This window comes from Myotis brandtii, unplaced genomic scaffold (genome assembly GCF_000412655.1).
Source record: "Myotis brandtii unplaced genomic scaffold, ASM41265v1 scaffold311, whole genome shotgun sequence".
Classification (NCBI taxonomy): Eukaryota; Metazoa; Chordata; class Mammalia; order Chiroptera; family Vespertilionidae; genus Myotis; species Myotis brandtii.
In genome coordinates, this window is record NW_005361913.1 from 851,126 (window position 1) to 862,797 (window position 11,672).

Sequence of the window (11,672 nt, forward strand, 5' to 3'; positions counted from 1 at the left end):
TAAGTTAATAACAATGTACCTACCTATATAGTTTAAGTTTAAAAAATTTGGCTCTTACAAGAAATTTCAATCATTGTACTGTTGATATTTGGCTCTGTTGACTAATGAGTTTGCCGACCACTGTGATAGGCCATGGGCCACAAACTTGACAGGAATGCACTTGGGCTTTAACAAGTCACCAAAGTAGTGATTCTCAACTATTCTCCCTCTGCCCAAAGATATTTATGTCAGTTGTGGCCTTTGTTGGTGGAATTCATAAGCATTGCAGGCATAGTCAGGTGTCCAAAGCACTGCCAGTTCAAATACCTCTTTTAGCATATTTTACAGAAATCTAAGCTCTTTATTACCTGGAGATCTAAGAACCCCTAAAGGTAAATCTACACAGGAGAATCCACTTTGAAATCTTCAGTTGTTGACCAGTCATTGCCAATGGATGGGAGATTAAGCATTACTTTGCTACCTGAGCAGGAGAGTTTATTGAGTTTCTGTATATACGGAGGAGTTGTATGCTCTTGGAGAAAGTATTCTTCTTTTGGTTCTGGAACAAATAACATTTATAGACAGCTGTGACACACATACTCTTCTTGTTCAGTTTTCAGGGACTGTATGCTTCATCAGAAAATAGTGAAACTAGAACCATTTTCCTTGAAAATGGAAGAACATTAATCTAGATCTCATTTTATTGTGCTTGCCATTTTATCCATCTATTGAGGAGTAACAAATGTTGGACATTAAAGTGTAAAAGAAGCAAAATATATATTAAGCAGAAACTAATACATGCAAGGGGAAAGACTAATTAGCACATTGATTAGTCTTTTAAAAATGCTTTTACTTAAAGAATATTTATTTTGCTTATTAGTAACATCCTATATCTTCATCATTAGTTTATAGTGTTAATAGATTAATTAAAAGTGAATTGCTACAGTGAAAACTAATTATATACTAGTATATGAAATTCAGACATATCAAATACTGCCATTTCCTAAAGACCCTTAAGATATTTGAAGAGATTACTTTGAAGTAAGCAGTTTAACAAAGAAGGTCACCATACACATTAATACAAAATACTGGGTTGTGTTGCTTTATGGACTCAGTTTCCTTGACTGTGAATTGGTTATGACAATTCCTGTATTAATGTAGGTTTTCTTGTAATTCTCTTCAGCTCAACTCATCAAACACACACTGTCCAGTTAATTGTCAGCTCTGAGAGTCCAGGAGCTCAGACTGACCTGTTCATGGTCATAGGGAGGACTCGATAGATGTTTGCTGTGGTTGCTCGCAATGTGCCAGGTCCCAGGTTACACTGGAGGGGTGATAATATTATAAAAAGAATCCCTTGATACACATAGGGAACCATATCTCTGGGGAGAGAGCAGTCAACAAATACTATTAGCAGAATGCTGTATGGCATGGGTTAAATGAGGATGTAAGTGAAGGTTCTTCAGGCATTCTTGTTTTTTTCTGTTCATGGTTTCTATAGATATGAATGATGGTGGGATATTTTTTCTTATGCTAGATAAACTTTGGTTTCTTTTCTATTCCTTTATAGCTAAAATATGTCAGTCATCTCTTAATAATATTTGTGCAAATTTCAATTTTAAGGATTATTTATAGAGAACTTTAAAATTTGGATTTTTTGTTTACTGTCCTGGGAGCTATGAGAGGATGTCCTTTAGTTGGTTGATATGTTCTACAATTGAAGACTCATTTTAGCATTAGCTTGATTCGAGATTGTAAATATATTGGCAAAATGAAAAAAGCTGATTTAATGAATTTTAATTTTGAATGATGTTTGGAGTAGCTAGCACTTTGATTATCCATATCCTTTCTCTTCTCCATCAACAGGGAGCATTATAAGTTTTGTGTAGGTGTGCTTGCTAACAAAATTACAAATTATGCATAAATACATATGCTTCTTCAATTACCTCAGTTGAGCAGAACAGAAATTCTTCCAGTCTGACTGCTAAATGTACCTTGGAATTACAGAACATTTTGTGGAACACATTTGTTGAAAACTTCTGGTCTAGAACATGGTGATAATATAACTGAAATTTTTCATTCATTCTTTGTGCAACAACCTGTGGAGATGAGGGTACTAGGACTCTCTGGTGGTGTCCTCAGGATATTGTTACCATACTGAACTGGGTCCAATTACTCAGTAGTTGCCAGCCAAAAAGACAACTTTAAGAAGATTTTATGATAAGGAACATACTTTATTGCATGCCAGCAGACAAGGATACACTGGGGGGGGGGCGTAGGGGGAGGTGGCAGGAGGGTCATTTCCTCAAAGTGGTATGTCCCCAAACAAAAGATTGGATCCATCTTTATTCAGGGAAATCATGTGTAAACATCAAGGTGAGCTTCGTCATCACATGTATAGGTGGGGACATTCCTGTTCACTTGCGTTCTAAAACATGCCTGTACATACATTGTATGTTCAAAAATGGTGGTAAATCTTCACCTCTGGAAGAGATTGTTAGTATTATAATGAGGGCATAATGGAAAAGTTCATGAGGAGGTTAGTAGAGGCTCCTTCGGGCCCCTTGGCCAGCCCCAGGAATTTGAGCCAGATCAGCCCCTAGGTCTGCAAATCATCCTGGCACCTCCCTGAGAAGACAGGTGTGGCCATTGTCAATGTCAGGAATAGCATAGGTATGGGAGAAAGTTGAATCCAATCCCAGCCTTTTTGTTAAACTCTTAGAAAATTACAGGATGTGGTTATGTCAACTTTTTAACATTTAGGGTGACTAAGTGGGTTTACAGGTTAATCTAAGTAAAGCTGTGAATTCTAAATAAAAGTTAGTCTGTGCTCGGCTACCTGCAAGGCCGTGTGTGTGTGTGTGTGTGTGTGTGTGTGTGTGTGTGCGTGTACACATTAGGTTACAATATGAGGGACATCTGTCTCACAGAGTAGATGGCAAAAACCCCAATTGCATTTGCAGATAGGAGCCCAGGTCTAAGCTATCTTTCCAAGGTGGAGAGTTGATTGAGGTTTTAAGATTTTTCAAGTTCCTCCACGGGACATCATAACCTACCTTCCATGCTGATTCTCCTATCACCAGGAAGACTTTATTATTTACTAGTGGCCCGGTGCACGAAATTCATGCACATTAAAAGGGGATTAATTAGAGGAAATATTTTAATATTGCTATTTGCCCTTTCTCTATAATAGAAGTGTCAGAGATGAAAGAAAATTAGTAAAATGTATATGAAAATCAGAGTCTGGGGCATACCACGGGACCCAGAGTCAAGGCCCCACCCACCCACGTGCACCTCAAAATTGCACGAGACCCAGACACGGCCAGCACCCCCTCATTGGGCTAGATCCAGACCCGGCTGGTCCCACCCTTGTCAAGCCACGCCGGGTCGGGGGGCACAGCCTGAGGTCCCCCAGCCCAGGCTGGGGTGGGGGGCGTGCCTTGAGGTCCTCTGTCAAGCCTTGCCGGGTGGAGGACACGGCCTGAGATCCCCTGTCAAGCCCCGCCAGGAGGGGGGCACAGCCTTAGGTCCCCTGTCAAGCCCCTCTGGAAGGGGGGTGCAGCCTCAGGTCCCCCGTCTAGCCCCACTGGGTGGGGGGCTCAGCCTGAAGTCTCCTGGACTGGGGCGAGGGGAGCAGCCCGAGGTACCCTGGCCCAGCACTGGGGTGGGGGGTGCACCTTGAGGTCCACCGTCAAGCCCTGCCAGGTGGGGGGCGCAGCCTGAGGTCACCTGGCCCAGCGCTGGGGTGGGAGGCGTGGCCTGAGGTCCCCTGTCAAGCCCTGCTGGGCGGGGGGTGCGGCCTCAGGTCCCCTGCCCTGACCCCCTGAGGTCTCCTGCCTGGCACCAGGGCAGGGGGCACGGCCTGAGGTTCTCCAGCCTGGTGCTGGGGCAGGGGGAGCAGCCTGAGGTCCCCCGGCCTGGCGCTGGGACGGGGTATGTGTGGCCTGAGGTTCCCCAGCCTGGCGCTGGGGCAGGGGGAGCAGCCTGAGGTCCCCCAGCCCAGCACTGGGGTGGGGGGGTGCACCTTGAGGTCCTCTGTCAAGCCCTGCCAGGTGGGGGGCGCAGCCTCAGGTCCCCTGGTCTGGTGACAGGACAGTTGGTGCCTCCTGAGGTCCCCCGACCTGGCACCAGGGCAGGGGGTGCGGTCTGAGGTCCCCTGGCCTGGTGCTGGGGTGGGGGGCATGGCCTGAGTCCCCCATCAAGCCCTGCTGGGTGAGGGGCACAGCCTGAGGTCTCCCGGCCTGGGGCCAAGGTTGGGGGCACAGTCTGAGGTCCCCTGTCAAGCACCATGTGGGGGGGGCATGCAGCCTCAGGTCCCTGCTGATTGCTCCTTAAGGCTTGTTACGGGAACTCAGCCTCCACTGTGTTACGGAAACCCCGCCTCCACTGTGGGCACAGCCATCTTGTGTTATAGAAACCCCTACCTCCGCTGTGGGCGCCGCCATCTTTGTGGTGGAGTGACTGTCAATTTGCATATTCCCTCTTTATTATATAGGATTGTAATGCAAAATTTTTTCACACAGTAGTTAAAGATGGTGCCCTGCAAATTTGAGGAGAAAAAGGGGCAGAGTGTGAGGAAATGGACGTCTTGCTCCCTCACTCCTAGATTTGGAGTATTTGAGTTTGGACCTGGTGGCTCTGGAGATTCTGGTTTGGGATTATTCCAAGAAGCGAGGTTCACTTCAGAGACCTCCTGATTCCAAGACTTTCCCTGCAACAGGCAGGTTGGGAGTAAAATGAACTTGGCCTTACTTAATTGCTTTCGATGTGAAATCCTTTCTTCTCTTTCTTGTGTGATTTTTTGGAAATATTTTAATTACCAAATGTCAAGGCTCTTTAATGAACTATACTCACCTAAACAATCCAGACAGAAAAGGAAGCAAATTATGAGAAGGATGGGACAAAAGAGGAAACAAACTTTGATGTTCTTGCTAACAATTCCAAGTGAGACACACAGTATCAAACTTTTTTTTTTCCAGGTCTTAGTGAGCCAAATACAAATTTAATTTCTCCATGTGGTTTCCCTTAAAAGAGTTGCCCTCGCCTTCATTTTCTGTTCTCTGGTGAATGTATTTCATGGGGGGCAGGCTGGAGATAAGCTCACAGTGGGCTAATTACCTAAGGAGAGTCATGATGCCATTGCTAGTCTTGAATTGTTGCTTTTTTGAGGTTTTCTTATGCTTTTAATTAAGAAAACCCCTCACTGAACCTTGGGCATTCTTCTTTATCTATCTACATCTGGATGGTGAGGTTTTGATGTGGAAGAAAGGTTCTTTTGACCTAGTTCTACCCTAAGGAAATGCAAATATTTTCCCAATTAAGCTAGGGTTCACTGGTTAACAATGAACCATTGTTCCTGCTTGTTCTGAGCTGGTAAGCCTGTTATGTGAAAAAAAGACCTCCCTCGTTTTGCATATTAGTAACAAAACCCCTGACTGATCTGCAGGAGATAACTGTGTTTTCTTCTCTGTTAGAGTGGCTCAAGAAATCATTTAGTGTAAAATTTAGCTTGTCTTTTGTTGTTCTTTTCAACCTGTCTCTTGGATTCATAAAGCAATATAGGGACAAGTTTCTTTGAAACTAAACCCAAAGTCAAATGCAATCACAGTGTGTAAATTTATTCTAGTTACAAATAAAAACTATTGTTGGGTGTCTCAGGAGGTATTTTTTATTACACTTTAAATGGAGAGTTGGTTGTGGCTGATTATTGGGAGAAAACAGGGTGAGGGAGGTGAAAACAGGACAAGGGAGGCCTCCTATGTTTCAGATGTTTAGTTAATGATAAACATTACATTTGTTTGACTTTTTACTTTGAAATAATTGAGAGAATTCCTTATATACCTACTTCACCAAGCTTCCTCTGTTGACATCGTATATAACCATAGAGTAGTTATTGAAAGCAGGAAATTAAAATTGATGCAATCACCTAATTTACAAAATTTAGTAGAATTTTTCCCATGAATATATATATGCCTTAGTTTCTACCTATGTTACTGTTTCCCTGTTTTTCATGACCTCAGGAACTTTGAGGGTCAGTTATTTTGTAGAATATCCTTCAATATGGGTTTACCTGGTATTTTCTTGTGGTTGGGTTTATTTTTTGGCAAGAATATAGGAAAATTATGTTGTGCTCTGCTCAGTCCATCATATCAGGGGGTACGGTGGGGAAATATAATTATAAACAAAATCTTCTCTCAATCCAAAAATCCTTTTTGGTGTGAATTCTCTGTCTTTTTTCCACTTTTCTCCAGGTTTTTGGTCCATTGTCATTCAATTTATAAGAGTTCTTTATATATTAAGGCTATTAGTTTTCTATGGTTATATGTTGTAAATATTTTCTCCTACTTTGCTGTGTTTTGACTTTGCTTATGGTGTTTTTGGTCATGGAAATTATTTTTTATTTTTATGTAGTAAAATTCATGTCTTTATTGGAGTCATAATTAGAAATCCTTTTCATACCAATGGTAAAGAGGAATTCACCCATGTTTTCTTTTGGTACTTGTATCGTTTTATTTTTTACTTTTATATCACTATTCCATTTAGAGTTTGTTCCTGTCTATGGGGTGAGATATAGGTCCAATCTTATCTTTTGCCAAAGATATCTAGGCTACCCATCTGCCTCGACAACAGTTATTAAAAGCTCATTTTGTCCCAGTGATTTAAGATGCCAACTTTATCATTTACTAAATTGCCAATGTACCTAATTTGGTCTATTTCTGGGTTTTGTAGTCTATTCCACTGGTCTATTGGTCTACTCATGCACAAGTACCATTCTGCTAAAATTAATTTTTTAAATTATATTTTTAAAATTAATGATTAAAATAGTAGTTTAGAATAAGTAAAAAAAAAAAATTAGAGTGAAAACTGTATTGTCACTAAGTAAAGCATTCAAACAATTGGATTTTATTTTTTAAAATTATTTTCCAGTGTTTCTGCATATAGGTCTGTCTTTTTGAATGAATATATGTAGAAATTTTTATTTTTCATTTAGTCAAATTTCTGGATACATATATATGTATATATTTATAGATATGTACAGAGTTGTTATAGAATACACATTTTTATGCAAAGTTTTTATTATATTTCACTTATATTGTTGCTCATATTTTCACTTTTATGTTGTATTTGTTGAAATTTTTTATAGTAATGTATACTGTTTTATTGATTCGATGTTATAAGTTACTTAATACAATCATATTTAGATAATTTCCCTTGTTTTCACTATGTAATATTCTAGTCAACATTTTTATGTATATAGTTATTTCTACTTCTGAATTATTTTATCAGGGTAAATTGGTGAGACGTTCAGTGTCAAAGGGCACATATGGCACATTTTATGCTTCCAGTTACATAATTTGACAGTTTTGAAAAACTATTATATTAATTTAAAATGTTATCAGTAATGTAGTTTTGCCCTAAATTTTCTAGCATCAGAAGTATGTTTTGTTTTGTTTTTTTGTTTTGTTTTGTTTTTGATTTTTTACAGAGAGGAAGGGAGAGAGATAGAGAGTTAGAAACATCGATGAGAGAGAAACATCGATCAGCTGCCTCCTGCACATCTCCTACTGGGGATGTGCCCGCAACCCAGGTACATGCCCTTGACTGGAATCGAACCTGGGACCTTTCAGTCCGCAGGCCGACGCTCTATCCACTGAGCCAAACCGGTTTCGGCAGAAGTATGTTTTTTAATTATTTTCAATAATATGTAGAAGTTTATATTTTCTTAAGGCATTTGAATTTGGGAGTATGTTGGCATGTGCTTCTCTTGTTTGTTAAAAATGATTCAAGCAATCTCTTTGGAAACAGAAGAGTAGGATAGTAATTTAGTGGGAAATTTTCAGGGTGCCAGTTACATTGGTACAAATGTGCCGATTTGCTGTCCTTGGCTCATTCTTTCTTCTCCTTTGACAAGCAAACCTACTCTGTGCCTCACCTGGTCAACAAAGTCACACGTGAATCCTTTCCTGGTTGGGTTCCACTCACTCATTTATGCCCCATACATGTGACCTCAAAGTCCTGCCCTTGCTTAGTTCCTTGAGTAGAGCTGCTTCTCTGCTTCCAGGGAGGCTGGAAATCCTCTTTCTCCCTGTCCTGAATGCTTCCTACATATCCTGGCTGTTACATATGCACAGTAAGAAGCTTATCTTGAACTTATTCTCTGTTTCCTACAGAGACTACTAATACTAAGCAGAAAGAGTCCTCTCTACTTCTTTACCTCCATTTTCAAGTCCTTAACTCACGCTGGTAGGGTTTTCTCCTGCATTCCTCTCATCATGCTCTTGTCAAGCTCTCCAAGGGTGTCTGTGTTGACCAACTCAGTGTCCTCACCTTAATCTATTTTCTAGCAGCTGATCCTTCTTTCTTAGCTTCTAGAACATTGAACTCTTTTGGTTTACCTCTTACTTCTCTGTCCACTTTTATTTGATCTCCTTTGAAATTTTTTCTCTTGTATTGTTCAACTTCAAGGCTTGGTCCTAAGCCTCTCCTTTTGCTTTTGACTCCCTTTCTTGATTGTGGGGAGCCTATATAGGGTTAAGTCTAGGACTGACCTGGTGGCAAAGTCACAAACAAGTCTTCTTCCGAGTCTTAACCCAATCGGAGAGGTGGCCGCTGATTTACACACGCTGTCATTTAAAAAATAAAAATGGGGGAATTTGCCAGAAGCCGGTCCACCCTTGCTGCTTGACACAGTTGCTGCAGGGAAGAAACATCTGCACAGCTTATGTTTCAAGGGACCTGGTGTATACATATGTTTGCTACCCCTCTTAGCGCTATGTGTTTTAAACAGGACCACCTCTCCAAGAAAGGTTGTTTCCCCAGGTGGAGATTTTTCCCTGGAGTTAGGGAAAAATAAGTGCCAGGCGGGTAATTAATCACTTTAACTACGATAACTACTAACAATCACGCTTAAGCTACATAATCTTTACTTAGGATAATCTCCTTCAGTTACTTCCTTGTAGCTTAATAGAACAATAGAGTAACCTTGGAATGGAGATAAGAAACGCCCTAACCTTTGGAATAAAATGGATAGGATTAAAATCAACTGGTATAAATACAGATGTAAGAGGAGAATAAAGATAGAACCTGGCTGGAGAACCTGGCTAGGCTGCTGATCAACTGAATGCTGTCTCCCTGTCATTCCTTCTTCGCTGACTCTGTCCACACCTTTGGGAACCCCTGGACCTGCTGGGGTTGGACCCCAATACTGGGCCGGTGAGTATGGGAAATATAGTTGTGTGATCCTGGGATCTGGGGGTGAGAGGCAGTGGGGGAAGGGACAAGGCTGGCCTCCGGCCCCACGGCCCCTGCCCAGGGGACTGAGCTCATCCCAACCAACCCGCCGCGTCCAGTTGCCTGGCCCACCCTTTGCCTGTGCCTGGCGCGCTCTGGGGACCCCCAACGGGGCCCATATTTTGCTGAGGGACCTGGGGAGGATGTGCTGGGCTGTGAGAGAATCGGGCAGCCTAGTGCGCTAACCTGAACAGCCATTCTGCTATTTGTCTCTTTGTACTTCTCCATTCCCTCAGGGCTTGAATGGGGCCTTCTGCTGCGGGCGCTAAGTGCGACCTTTGAACCCTGGTTGCAGTAATGCAGGTCTCTGGAGTGGCTTGCTGGTCTCATCTTCCCCTTGCCTAGTCTTATTTTTGAAGCTCTCCCAAGCCATGTCCAGAGACTCCCTCATCACCTTCACCCCAGTCACTGACCCCAGAGACTTCTGGAAAGATGGGCAGCAGCAGTCACAGGCTGAAGAGCTGGAGCCTACCTTGGATGGGGCTGCGGCCCGGGCTTTCTATGAGGCCTTGATTGGAGATGAGAGCAGCACCCCTGAACCTCAGAGATCACAACCTGAACTTGCTGGTGAGAGAAAGAGGAAAAAGAGAAGAAAGATGAGAGAGGCTGCAACAGAAGCATCAGGAGGACATGGTCAAAGGAGATCCCTTGAGGCTGAGGACAAGATGACTCATCGGATACTGAGGGCAGCCCAGGAGGGGGACTTGGCAGAACTAAGAAGGCTGTTGGATCCCCATGAAGCAGGGGGAGCTGGGGGGAATATCAATGCTCGGGATGCCTTCTGGTGGACCCCCCTGATGTGTGCTGCCCGAGCAGGCCAGGGGGCTGCTGTGCGCTATCTCCTGGGCCGGGGAGCTGCCTGGGTTGGAGTTTGTGAGCTGGGTGGCAGGGATGCTGCTCAGCTGGCTGAAGAAGCAGGCTTTCCTGAGGTGGCCCGCATGGTCAGAGAGAGTCATGGAGAGACGAGGAGTCCAGGGAACCGGTCCCAATCCCCATCCACCCAGTACTGTGAGACGTGTGATGCCTACTTCCAAGACTCCAACCACTGCACATCTACTGCTCACCTGCTGTCACTGTCCCGCGACCTCCGGAACCCCAGTCTGCACTTTGGGATGCCTACTTCCAGCCCAGGCTTCAAGCTGCTGCTGAGGGCAGGCTGGGAGCCTGGAATGGGTCTGGGACCCTGGGGCAAGGGCCGTGTCAACCCCATCCCTACTGTCCTCAAAAGAGATCAGGAAGGGTTAGGATACGGATCAGCATCCCAACCCCGAGTCACACACTTCCTGGCTCAGGATACCCGGGCAGTGGCTGGGAGGGAGAGAGCCCCTCAGGCAGCCACACTGAGCAGAAGGGAGGAGAGAAGGCAGAGGGACAAGGACAGAGCCTGGGAGTGGGATCTGAGGACATACATGAACCTTGAGTTCTGACCTTGCCGAGTCTGACACTGGACTCTGTTGAAGTCTGAGCTTGTGCATCTGACCTGGGCACTTTGTTACACTCCTGGTGTCTGCTCAAGTCCCAGACACTCAGATTTTGGTCCACAGGCCCTACCTTTGAGAGAGGGGCTGAGAGTTGAGAAATAAATCAATCATCTCACTTGTTTTGTGTTTTATTTTAAAAATATGTATTTATTGATTTCAAAGAGGGAGGTAGAGGGGGAGAGATAGAAAAACAGTGATGAGAGAAACATTGATTGGCTGCCTCCTGATGCCCCCTATGGGGGATCGAGCCTGCAATCAGAGCATGTGCCCTGACTGGGAATCAAACCAGTGATCTGGTGTATGGGGGATGCTCAACCATGAGCACCACTGGTGTGTTTTATTCACTTTTCTGGAAGCTGTTATGGAGAAGCCACAGAGTCTGGGGGCCACATGCAAGTCCCACCTGAGCCAGAAAGGGCAGCCCCTCCAGGTGGCATGATAGGGTCACCTCCCTGCCAGCCCTAGAGCACCCCAATAGAGTGATGAGAGTGGGTAGGGGCTTGTAGGAAGAGGCCAGTGTGGTGGGCAGCCCTCAGATGATGCAGCCTGTACTCTGTTAGCTGACTGGCACCAGTACTCTGGCCTCTCAGATCTCAACTTGAAGCCATGGTGTTTCACTACCTGGAACATCCTAATAGGAAGGCGGAAGCGTATGCTGTTCGACTACACTTGTCTTCCCCATCCTCCCCTTTGCCTTGTGCGGCTTATACCAGGTGCCCGGCGGTGGAATCTGCTGGGAGGGACAGGGAACAACTTAAGTCCCAGGACTCCTCATGGCTTTGAAGTCACGGACACAAAACGGGTTGTGGGGGGAGAACCCAAGGCAGGGGCTAGAGGGCAGGCGCGTTCTGGGGAGCACGGGCGCCGGGGCCTCCGGGCGACGAAAACGGGGGCCGGAGCTAGTACACGGGCCCTGACGGC

General features: G+C 44.4%; 1 protein-coding gene and 1 pseudogene across 1 annotated transcript in view; both read left to right on the forward strand.

Annotated features, from left to right (window-relative positions):
- Nucleotides 1-11,672, forward strand: part of DCDC2 (doublecortin domain containing 2) — a gene marked incomplete at its 5' end in the record, with an annotated part of 197,202 nt that overhangs the window by 26,353 nt on the left and 159,177 nt on the right. The window lies entirely within an intron of this gene.
- On the forward strand, nt 9,531-10,867 carry LOC102256704 (annotated as a pseudogene).